This window comes from Herpailurus yagouaroundi, unplaced genomic scaffold (assembly GCF_014898765.1).
Source record: "Herpailurus yagouaroundi ecotype Mexico unplaced genomic scaffold, PumYag 220, whole genome shotgun sequence".
In the NCBI taxonomy this organism is placed as follows: domain Eukaryota; kingdom Metazoa; phylum Chordata; class Mammalia; order Carnivora; family Felidae; genus Herpailurus; species Herpailurus yagouaroundi.
In genome coordinates, this window is record NW_024412451.1 from 7,728,287 (window position 1) to 7,740,431 (window position 12,145).

A 12,145-nucleotide genomic window follows, 5' to 3' on the forward strand; every position below is an offset into this window, starting at 1 on the left:
GTATAAATGAGTTCATGCTGATATGAGTAACCAATTGAATAAACACATAAATGAAGGAGAAGTGACACAGCTTCCACACAGAAGAATGGCAGATAATAAACGGGGCTACTCAGCCCTCCAGGATGTGGAGCTTAGTTCAACAGCACACCCCTACCCTCAAGTACCATCGTCCCCCACCGCCCCCTCACTTGACTGTGGGCTGTGTTTAGAGTTTCCCAAAGAAGAGAGTATGGAAAGGCATGCATGGTAATTTTACAGTGGAGGAGTCTGGTGAACATGACCTTAACTAACTGATCACGATTAACATCATCCAAGGTAACTCGTGTTGATTGCAAGAAACCTCTCGGACTGTATGCCGTGATGAGATGTGATATTCTTCTCAAGAATCCATAAACGCAGTCTATCCAGGAGAACAACTTCAGGGGCGCTTGGGTGGCTCAGCTGGTCGAGCGACTGACTCTTGATTTCAGCTCAGGTCATGATCTCACAGTTAGTGGGACCAAGCCCCAGGTCAGGCTCTGTGCTGACCGTGTGGAGCCTGCTTGGGATTCTTTCTTTCCCTCTTTCTGCCCCCCGTCCTCCTTATCAAATAAATAAACTTAAGGAAAAGAAAAAGAAAACTTCTGAGAAATTCAACTTTAGAGGCATTCTAAAATGTGAGGGACCAGTATACCTCAAACGTGTCATGAAAAACAAGGAAACTGTGAGAACATGTCACTGAGCAGAGGAGACTGGGGGAGACAGGACAATTCCATGTATGTGATATCCTGGATTGGATGTTGATAGGGAAAAATGAACGTGTTAAAACAGTTGAAATGTAAATCAAGTCTTAAGTTTAGTTAACTGTGACATACCGATGTTGGTTCCTTAGTTTTGACAAATGAACAATGATAAAGTTAAGATGGTAGCATTTAGGGTACTGGGTGAGCGCCATTTTGGAACTCTCAATGTTATCTTTACAAATTTTCTGAAAATCTAAAGTGATTCCAAACTAAAATATTTATCTAAAAAAACTTGCAAGTGCTTATGATTTATTAACAATTAGATTAAAATATTTCTTTAAAAAATTTTTTTAGAGTTTCGTTAGTTTAGAGAGAGAGAGAGAGAGAGAGAGAGAGAGAGAGAGAGAGAGAGAGCAGGGGTGGAACAGAGACAGAGCTGTCAGCACAGAGCCAGATGCGGGGCTCAAACTCACAAACTGCGAGGTCGTGACCTGAGCCAAAGTCAGATGCCCAACTGACTGAGCCACCCAGGTGCCCCTGAAATCTTTGTTCTTTAAATTTTTTATTTTTAATTAATCTCTACACCCAATATCAGGCTCAAAGTCACCATCTGGAGATTAAAAGATGCATACTCTACTGGCTGAGCCAGCCAGGCCCCCCTAAAATAGTTCTATGTTTTAGTTAATATCTTTTTTTCCTTTCAGTGCTGTCTATATTGCCCTGGTGGTGATTTCAAAAGTGATACTATCCCTTGTTAAACAAAATATGTTCATATACTCCACCTTCAAATTGCTACTCGTCTCCTGCACCAAGCCACCAAGCTTGATGAACTGGTCCTCCATAACCTCAAGCTAGAAAAGCAGAAGTCCATCTTGAAATCTCTTCCTCACCAACACAGCCAGCTGCCATCAAGATTTAACACAGAACAGTCTACCTTGTAAACATCTCAAAAGTCATTCAGTCTTTTCCCACATACGCAATCTGTTTACTGGCTGCACCTGCACCCTTTCTAAAATTCAGCTGACACCTCTCCCTATGTTCCTCTTTGTGTCCCGCAGTTTACTCTTCAAATGTTGACCAGAAAATATTTTAATTAAAGCACTCATCTTGCTCCATAAATGTTATCATATTTAAAATATTCCCAATATCTCTTAGATATGAGGCATAATATTCACAACATAGCCTCCAAAGCCAACAATAAGTAAAACCTAGTTTTCCCTCCACCTTCACCCCAGGCCATTTGCATCAGAAATCAGGATTTACAATTCCACTCTCAGGTATATCTTGGGAAAATTTAATATCTCAATATGAAAGTTACACATTCAAAGATATTTCTAGTATGTTCACATTATTTCAGGACTGATTTATGGAATCTTAACTTCTCCACTGTTACCATTAATAAAAATACAACTATATAAGCACACACATGTTAATTATAGAGGATTTCTTGTACCATGATCTTTATTATTTCATATCAGGCTGGTGTCAGTGGGTCTCATTCACCCCTCTCTCTGCATGGAAACTGGAACATATTTGTTCTTAACATTATTTGAGGTCTCAGGGCATCCATGGCTGAACTGGTGGAAGACTATTATATTTCCATGATGAGATGAGGGAATAATGTATTTCTTCCACAGCAGACACAGTACACACAGCCTGAATATGCTGGGGTCATGGTTCATGAGAACAAAAGGACTAATAGTTGAAAAACATGCAGCGATTAGTACAGTGATATTCACCAGCCACCAACTAGAATTATTCAAGAGAGCCAAGTAAACACAAATGATGGACAAAATGGCATAAAACGATACAAAGGTGGTCACCAAAACAAGGATGCTTTGGGTGGCTCTGGTCTCACGGTCTCACTGGAGGGCTTGGTGGGGGACAGATTGCTCTTATGGATGCATTGGACCCTCTGTGCCAGTGAATAAGAAAAACCAAGGAGTTGCTGGGCAGGGTCATGTGTCCCAAAAATAAAATGTATGGAAAATATCATTGCTGCATCTAATGAGCCTGTGATCTTGTCTCTACACTGTGAAGCACAACAATATCCCAAATCACTTTTTTTGGATAATAGTTTTGCTGTTCCATTTACCAGCCATATAAATAGGAAAAAACATGTTTACCAACATGCAGAACATCCCCACATAGGATACTGGAGGGGCCAATGTACTTTGGAGCTTTCACTTTAAGCTCTGCCCACCTGGAGTTCCCAGGGCTGATCGTGATGGCCTGGAAGACACTCAAGGGGCAGGTGGAACAAAGGGACATACCTCTGGCCACTCCGTGAACATATAAAAGAACGTAGCATCCATAATAAATGGTGAAATGTTTCAGCCCTAGAGCTGCCATGGTCTCTGGGATTCCTCTAGAGAGAATGGGCAAGGAGTTGGCTACACTCAGGTGCCTGAGAACCAACTTTGTGGATCTCAGCTCGCATCCTCTGCAGCAAAGGGACATCTAATGATAGAAGAGTGAGAAATTGACCAGGATTCCAATGACTATCTGGGATAGGAAGATCACTGCTATATTCAAATGCACTGAAACCATTCTGTCGTTGTCCAGAACTTAATATTCAAATTCACAGGCAGAGAGTTCTGCATTAAAGTATGAATTTCAGGCTACACTTTCATGGAAAATAAAATCTCACCTTATCTCTCCTGTTCACTGAGAATGAACATCTAAACTATATTGTCTTTTGTTAAGAGATTTCCCAAGTTACATGTGTGTCTTTTAATAGCACTTATAATGCGTGGGTCACTGTTATTACTGCTTTCCCTATTGTAACTTATATAATATTCACAACCCTATGAGTTAGGAACTAACGTTACTCTCATTCTGTGGGTGAGGAGAATTTAACCACGGGAAGTTAAATGACTCATCTAAATAGAAGTAGAATCAGGATTTGAACCTGGGTAGCCTAGTTTCAATGACATGAATGTTTGCTACGGTACTATACTATGCCAGGAAACTCGTCATGGGTATACACATACACACAGACACTTTCTCACGTTTTAAATTTATTTTCCTTAATAAACCTGGTTTGATCATTTCCCAGTTTTTTAAAGTGTTCTTTTTGACCAATATAACTAAGGAACAAAGTTTCAGAGGCCTTAATAAATTATAGATGCACTGAACAATTTTATATGAGCCAATCTGATTTATGTAATGTAGACAAATGTCAGGATGGCAGCAGAAAACTCATTTCATTTTTTGCCTGGACCAAAGGTACAATGATATCCGTAAGAGAAATTATTGTGCAGAACTGCACTGTGTGCTAATATATGGGACATAAAACTCACATAGTGATAAAGCATATTAGGGCAGAAAATATTAATCCTATTTAAATACATATTAATCAGTGTATGTTTGTTATTTTAGAATAAACAAACTGAAACTTGAACTAACATTTGATTTGAAAATGCAATTAAAGTATAATACAAACATGCAAAATGGAATTTGAAGACTTGGAATTTGGGCATTTAATAAATTGAAAATCAAGAGAAGTGAATAGTGAGTTGGGAATAGTCTTGAAACGATTTTAAACCAGAAGAAATATAGCTTAATATTGCTTTTTTCCTTGATGAGATTATATTTTTAAATTAATCCATCATATTAAAATTAAATTAATATATAAAAATAAAGTCCTTAATCTATTGCTCTTTAAAACCCTCTATAGTGATGTTAGCTTTTTCTTAAAGGACATTTCCTTATTTTAGGAAACAAGATTGTCTCACTGATCAAGAGACCACAGAGATTTTCAGTAGAGACATATTTACTCTCTCTATTAAGCGCATCATACTCAAGTTACAGAAGAATAAATTTCAGCAATTCCCATTCAGACAACTGTTTCTACTGTTTCTGCTGTATTTCAATTAGTTCCATCATACTCATTATCACACACACATGTCTTTAGAGAAATCACATTATTGCTCCTGAAAATGTCTCTGTGACCCTTGCACACTGTATGGCAGATCAATTCTGAAAGTATAATCTTTTTTTTTTTTTTTTTTTTTTTTAAGTAGGCTGTCAATTCCCAGCACTGGCTTGAACTTATGACTCCAAGATCAAGACCTGAGCTGAGATCAACAGTTGGATGCTTCAATGACTGAGCCACCCAGGTGGCCCCTGAAATTATAATCTTGAAGTATCTTAAAATTCAGACTCTGAGCGCACTTGGATCAAACACGAAGAACCCGGTCAATGAGGATTTTGTTAAATTACGTTAGCAGCAGTCATGCATTGATTGAGCAGTCTCTCTCACAAGCTCAGCCTGTGCCAGAAGATTCTTTTCCCAGACACGCTCGCCTACCCAGATTCCTACTGCATCTCCTAACCTTAGAGACTAAACTAGAAGATACTCATAGACTCCTTCCTGCCACAAGAACTGGGAGCTGGGTGTAAAGTAGCAGGCAAAGCATGTGTGGGAGGGAGGAAGCCAAACCCTGAGATAGAGGTTAGTGATTCTGTGACCTCACCTCCCCAAAGAATTGCCATCAACATGTCAGCTGTAGTGACAATGTTGGTTCAACACTTGGGGAGCTGAGAATGGTTCTGAAAAATTCTTTAATTACCAGGATCTATTAGAAGTTTCTAGTGAGCGTATCCAAAGAGACAGTTGGAGTGTATGAGAGCGACTCTTCCTTTTCCATTATTCTTGGAAGCAGACAGAGTGTCCCATGGAAGGAGGAAATGCTGAGGTCTGAGCCATGAGAGACCAGTGAAGAAGCACATGTGCCTCACTGGATTCTGTGCTTCCCTGAGAATTTCTCTTACCCCAGTCTAATTCTTTGTTAATCCTCAGACCCAACTACCACCACCATTTCACTTATGGGCAGAAAGAAAGAATTCTCCAAATGACCCAAGAAGGCTTTCTATTTTTAAAATTTTCAATAGGTGCAATACATTCAAAATTTTCGATAAATGCAAATAAAGAACATGATGCCAAGAAGTGAAATTAAATATTCGTCCTGCTTCCCCAACTCAAAACAAATTAACCAGAAAGCCTATATAAAATGGACATTTTCTAAGAAAATACATTTTATCAAAATTGACTTCGGGGCGCCTGGGTGGCGCAGTCGGTTAAGCGTCCGACTTCAGCCAGGTCACGATCTCGCGGTCCGTGAGTTCGAGCCCCGCGTCAGGCTCTGGGCTGATGGCTCAGAGCCTGGAGCCTGTTTCCGATTCTGTGTCTCCCTCTCTCTCTGCCCCTCCCCCGTTCATGCTCTGTCTCTCTCTGTCCCAAAAATAAATAAACGTTGAAAAAAAAATTAAAAAAAAAATTGACTTCAGTAAGATAAGGAGTCCAAACACACCAATATCCATAGAGAAGAGGAAGACATTTATCAGAGTCCCTCATAAATGAAAGCACCCAGATTCTTCCATTCTTTTAAATAGCAGATAAGCTAATGCTACTTACTCAAGAGCATCAGAGAGGAAGTAAAATTTCCAAATTATCTTTATACGTCACATAAAATTCTGATACTGAAACATCCTAAAGTTTGTACCAAAAAGAATACCACAGAAAGATGTTACCTCTTCTGACAGATGGTACCATGTAAAATAAATATAGCCAAAACCCCTGAAAAATCATATAAAAATATGATAGCAAAGAATTTGTGCCTAAAATTCAAGGATGATTCGCTATTAGGAAACTCATTAATATACTGTATCACATTTATGAAGAGAAATCAAGAAATCTTACTCATAGTTACAAAAACATTATTTGGAGGACTTCATCATGTAAGAATGTTAAATCAAAACATGTGAAATTAGGAAATTCTTTAGGATCTTTCCCAACTTGACAAAACAAAGTCTTCATCTTGCTCATAGGGAAGTGCTAGATATATCCACTAAGGCCAGAAAACCACACTAAAAAAGTACATGGTCACCGGTTGTATACATTTGTCATTTTGTTGGAGGTTTAGCCAGGGCAACTTAAAATGGCACAGGAATGAGAAAGAAGGACGTAGAACTATGTTTGCAAATGACACAAGTATGCCTCTGGAAACACAAAGGAACTCCTAGAAAAATCCACTTTGAAAAATAATTCAGTAAGCTAATAGGCTATAGTACTGATACAGAAAAACAATAGCCTTTTTGCACATAGACTATTTGTTTTAAAGATTTTCTTTTTAAGCAATCTCTACACCCAACATGGGGCTCAAACTCATGATCCCAAGTTCAAGAGTTGCACATTCCACCAACTGAGCCCCACAGGCAACCCTATACATAGAATAGAATATTTAGGTACAATAGCTGATGTACAACAAACAATCATTTACAAGTTATAGTAGCAGGGCCAGTAATTACAAGGGTATAACATAAAATAGAGGTGCCTGGGTAGCTCAGTGAGTTCAGTGTCCGACTTGGGCTCAGGTCATGATCTCTTGGTTCCTTGGTTTGAGCCATGAGTCGGGTTCTGTGCTGACAGCTCAGAACCTGGAGCCTGCTTCAGATTCTGTGTCTCCCTCTCTCCATCTGCCCCTCTTGGACTTGTGCTCTCTCAAAAATAATAAACATTTTTTAAAAAAATAGTGTAACCTACAGGCTTCAAGCTGTATTACAAAGCTGTAATCATCAAGACAGTATGGTACTGGCATAAAAACAGACACTCAGATCAATGGAACAGAATAGAGAACACAGAAATGGACCCACAAACATATGGCCAACGAATCTTTGACAAAGCAGGAAAGAATATCCAACGGAATAAAGACAGTCTCTTTAGCAAGTGGTGCTGGGAACACTGGACAGCGACATGCAGAAGAATGAACCTGGACCACTTTCCTATACTGTACACAAAAATAAACTCAAAATGGATGAAAGACCTCAATGTAAGACAGGAAGCCATCCAAATCCTCGATGAGAGACCAGGCAAAAACCTCTTTGATCTTGGCCGCAGCAACTTCTTACTCAACACGTCTCTGGAGGCAAGGGAAACAAAAGCAAAAATGAACTACTGGGACCTCACCAAAATAACAACCTTCTGCACAGAGAAGGAAACAATCAGCAAAACTAAAAGGCAACTGATGGAATGGGAGAAGATATTTTCAAATGACATATCAGATAGAGGGTTAATATCCAAAATTTATAAAGAACTTATCAAATTCAACACCCAAAAAACAAATAATCCAGTGAAGAAATAAAGACATGAATAGACGCTTTTCCAAAGAAGACATCCAGATGGCCAACTGATACATGAAAAAATGCTCAACATCACTCACCATCAGGGAAATGTAAATCAAAACCACAATGAGATACCACCTCACACCTGTCAGAATGGCTAACATTGACAACTCAGGCAGCAATGGATGCTGGCGAGGATGTGGAGAAAGAGGATCTCTTTTGCACTGCTGGTGGGAATGCAAGCTGGTGCAGCCACTCTGGAAAATAGTATGGAGGTTCCTCAAAAAACTAAAAATAGAACTACCCTACGACCCAGCAATTGCACTACTAGGTATTTATCCAAGGGATACAGGTGTGTGTGCTGTTTTGAAGGGACACATGCACCCCAATGTTTATAGCAGCACTATCAACAATAGTCAAAGTATGGAAAGAGCCCAAATGTCCATCGATAGATGAATGGATAAAGATGTGCCATACACACACACACACACACACACACACACACACACACACACACACAATGGAGTATTACTGGCAATCAAAAAGAATGAAATCTTGCCATTTGCAACTTCATGGATGGAACTAGGTGGTATTATGCTAAGTGAAATTAGTCAGAAGGACAAATATCATAACTTCACTCATATGAGGACTTTAGGACACAGAACAGATGAACACAGGGAAGGGAAGCAAAAATAATATAAAACAGGGGGACAAAACAGAAGAGACTCTTAAATATGGAGAAGAAACAGAGGGTTACTGGAGGGGTTGTGGGAGGGGGGATGGGCTAAATGGGTAAGGGGCATAAAGGAATCTATTCCTGAAATCACTGTTGTACTATATGCTAACTAACTTAGATGTAAATGAAAAAAAATAAAAAATAAACAAATAAATAAATAACAAAAGAAAACAAAAAATAGTGTATCCTAAAATGAAATACGGGCACATGGGTGTCTCAGTCAGTTGAGTGGCCAACTCCTGGTATCATCCCAGGGAGTGATACATCCACCTCCATGCTGAGCATGGAGACTGCTTGGAATTCCCCCCCCCCCTTCCCTCTTCCTACCCTCTCTCTTTCTCTTGCACTCTAAATAAAAAAACAAGTAACTTTAAAAAATGAAATACGGGGCGCCTGGGTGGCGCAGTCGGTTAAGCGTCCAACTTCAGCCAGGTCACGATCTCGCGGTCCGTGAGTTCGAGCCCCGCGTCAGGCTCTGGGCTGATGGCTCGGAACCTGGAGCCTGTTTCCGATTCTGTGTCTCCCTCTCTCTCTGCCCCTCCCCCATTCATGCTCTGTCTCTCTCTGTCCCAAAAATAAATAAAAACGTTGAAAAAAAAATTAAAAAAAAAAAAGAAATATACTAACTAGGAATGAATCTAACAAAATATGTAAAGCCTATATGGCGAAAAAATAAAACATTCCTGAAATACATGAAAGTAGAAATAAATGAAAGTAAATTTACATCATGTTCCTGGGTAGAAAAACTCAATATTATAAAAAGGTTAATTCTTCTTAAAGTAACTTATAAATTTAATTGGATCCTGACATACATACCATCAGCCAGTTTTTGAACTAACAATGTTACTGCAAAAATCTTATAGAATATTGGGGCGCCTGGGTGGCGCAGTCGGTTGGGCGTCCGACTTCAGCCAGGTCACGATCTCGCGGTCCGTGAGTTCGAGCCCCGCGTCAGGCTCTGGGCTGATGGCTCAGAGCCTGGAGCCTGCTTCCGATTCTGTGTCTCCCTCTCTCTCTACCCCTCCCCCGTTCATGCTCTGTCTCTCTCTGTTGCAAAAATAAATAAACGTTGAAAAAAAAATTAAAAAAAAAAATCTTATAGAATATTGAACAAAAAACAATACACACAAAAACTCTTTTAAAAACCCAAAATCAGTATGGTTATCCTTATGAGATGTTTATTTATGAACAGACTATTAGATCAGTGAAGTTAAAAATTCAGAAGCATGCCAAAGTGCATAAGAAAAGTTAATACCCAGCAAAAACTACAGTAGGTATAACATTATTAATGCTTGGCATTTGGTAAATGGGGATTCCTACCAAAATGACAATAAGTGTTCTTATTCTTCACATCCTACAGCGGGATAAAGGTCAAACAAAAGAGAAGTCTATATGGTAAAAAATAATTAAAAATGATTAAATACCTTCCTAAGACCTGCTTCTCAAGCACCTGACTGTAGCCACCCTCTGGCTCATCATCATTAAAGACGTAGCTCAGCAACACTTTTGGCTTGAAAAATATCTTCGTTGAGTTTTGATGCAACTTGTTTTGTATGTTCAGAGTGGCCACTGGTGTATCCATTGGCACCACCTGCTTCTTGAGTATCTTCCAGGACATCACGATGGCCTCAGGAACTCCAAGATGATAGAACTTAAAATAAAAGCTCTGTGTGCCTAACAATCAGCGGCTGGATCCTAACTGTGCTGGCAAATACCACTTTCTTCTTGTGACTGACAATGAACAGTGGAAACATATAGAAATATGACTGGGGGTGCTGAATAAGAAGATCACACAATCAGCACTTGCCCTACTTGTAACGTTCTCTACTGTCAGACATTTGGGATTCACGATCGGGGCCAGCAACTCCATAGTTTTCAAGCTCTTAAGATACAAGCAGTGGGTCCAGCACATTCACAGGACAACATCTCCAGAATTTCCCCAGAAGTGAGGGCTACCCAAGGCATCCTTGTCTTGATAAGCACCTTTGTATCGTTTTATGCTCTCTCTTCAACCTTTTTATTTGGCTCTCTCTGAAAACCCCAGTTGGTGGGTCATGAACCCCTCTGATCTAATCACTCCATGTTTGTTTTTTGTTTTGTTTTAACAATCTGCCCTTCTGTTCTCTGGAGTCCTGACCTCATTGTGTCCCGGGTCATCTCTGCATGCTGCAGAAAGGATACACAGCCCTCTAAAATGACAAGATACCTATAAATTATTGTAAACTGTTAAACAATGTGTAGTCATTTGTTCATTCACTCCTTGCAGAGATTTAAGCACTGGAGGGGGCAGTCACATAACAGAGAGGGTGTGAAAAGCAAATGCAGCCAGCACCACCTTCAGAATTTCCACAGGAAACAGAAGAAGAGCTATTAACTTGCATATTTCATATTAAAAATTATTAAGAGTGTATATGATGCTACTGAAGATGTGAAAAACTAGCTTTACTATTTGCTTGTATTATTCACGTAAAGAACAGACATCCTTACCACATGTCTCTGGAAATATTTCAAAACCAGTATTTCATCAGTACTAGGAAAAGTTAAGTATCTCTGAAAGAGTACACATTTTAGAAGCTACGTTAACTGCACTTCACACGAAGCATTCAGAAACAGAAAACGAAGCGATCAGTTAAAATAATCTAATTTTCTAGGCACCTGCCTGACTCAGTTGGTTAATTAAGCCTCAGACTCTTGGTTTTGGTTCAGGTCATGATCTCAGGATTTGTGAGATCCAGCCCAGAGTGGGACTAATGGGGGGTGGGCAGAGGGCTCTGCTCAGAGCCTGCTTGGGTTTCTAGATCTAGCTCTCTGCCCCTCCCTTGCTTGCACTTGCCCCTGTACTCTCCCACAAAATAAATACATATTTAAAAATCTAATTTTCAAGTAAAAACTAGTCTTCCAAAAGAAGTGAAAAAAATTTTAAACTAAAATTGCAATGATATTTAGTAATTAAAGGTTAAGCAAAATACAGGTGCCATCTGGTAGGTCTCAAAGGCGTTTGGATTTATAATTCATCTCGAAGGTGTGGATTCCAATATCAAATAAAGAGAGAAAAATTGATAACCCATAGAGGCAGAAATGTTTGCTTCTTTAAAGCAATGTGCCAACCCTCACCCCCCACAGCCCAGAGCCTGGCCTGGAACCCCCAGGAGAGCAGAAGGGCCAATGGGGAGAAGAAGGGACAGTTCAGTGAAAATTACAACTAGTACCAAACTGCACATTCCCCACAGAAGAGTTTTGCATGTCGCATTCTAGCGTCCATCACCGATACTGACCACCCGGCTTTAACTTCATTAAACAAGGAGCTGTCACTGTCCGGGTCTCAGTCGCCCCACGAGGACCCCCGGCCCCAGGTAGCATCGCTGCTCCGCCTCTCCCGCTGGAGGCCAATCTCCACCGCTCGCTAAAAATGTTTCCATGGGCACCGTGATCAACTTGTCAAATACCACCACTCCCAACAGCAGCAGCCCACCCTTCCCTAACCTTGTGCCCAGCCTGGCTCCAAACGACACCAGCGGGACTGGAAGGCATCCAAAAGCAGAACCCGAAACCGCGGGGCAGG

At 40.1% G+C, this 12,145-nt stretch overlaps 1 protein-coding gene and 1 pseudogene across 2 annotated transcripts in view; one reads left to right on the forward strand and one right to left on the reverse strand.

Moving 5' to 3' along the window:
• Window positions 1-12,145, forward strand: part of LOC121018938 (zinc finger protein 677-like) — a 53,916-nt gene that overhangs the window by 26,896 nt on the left and 14,875 nt on the right. The gene's annotated exons all lie outside the window — the stretch shown is intronic.
• Window positions 1,247-5,682, reverse strand: LOC121018963 (vomeronasal type-1 receptor 2-like; annotated as a pseudogene).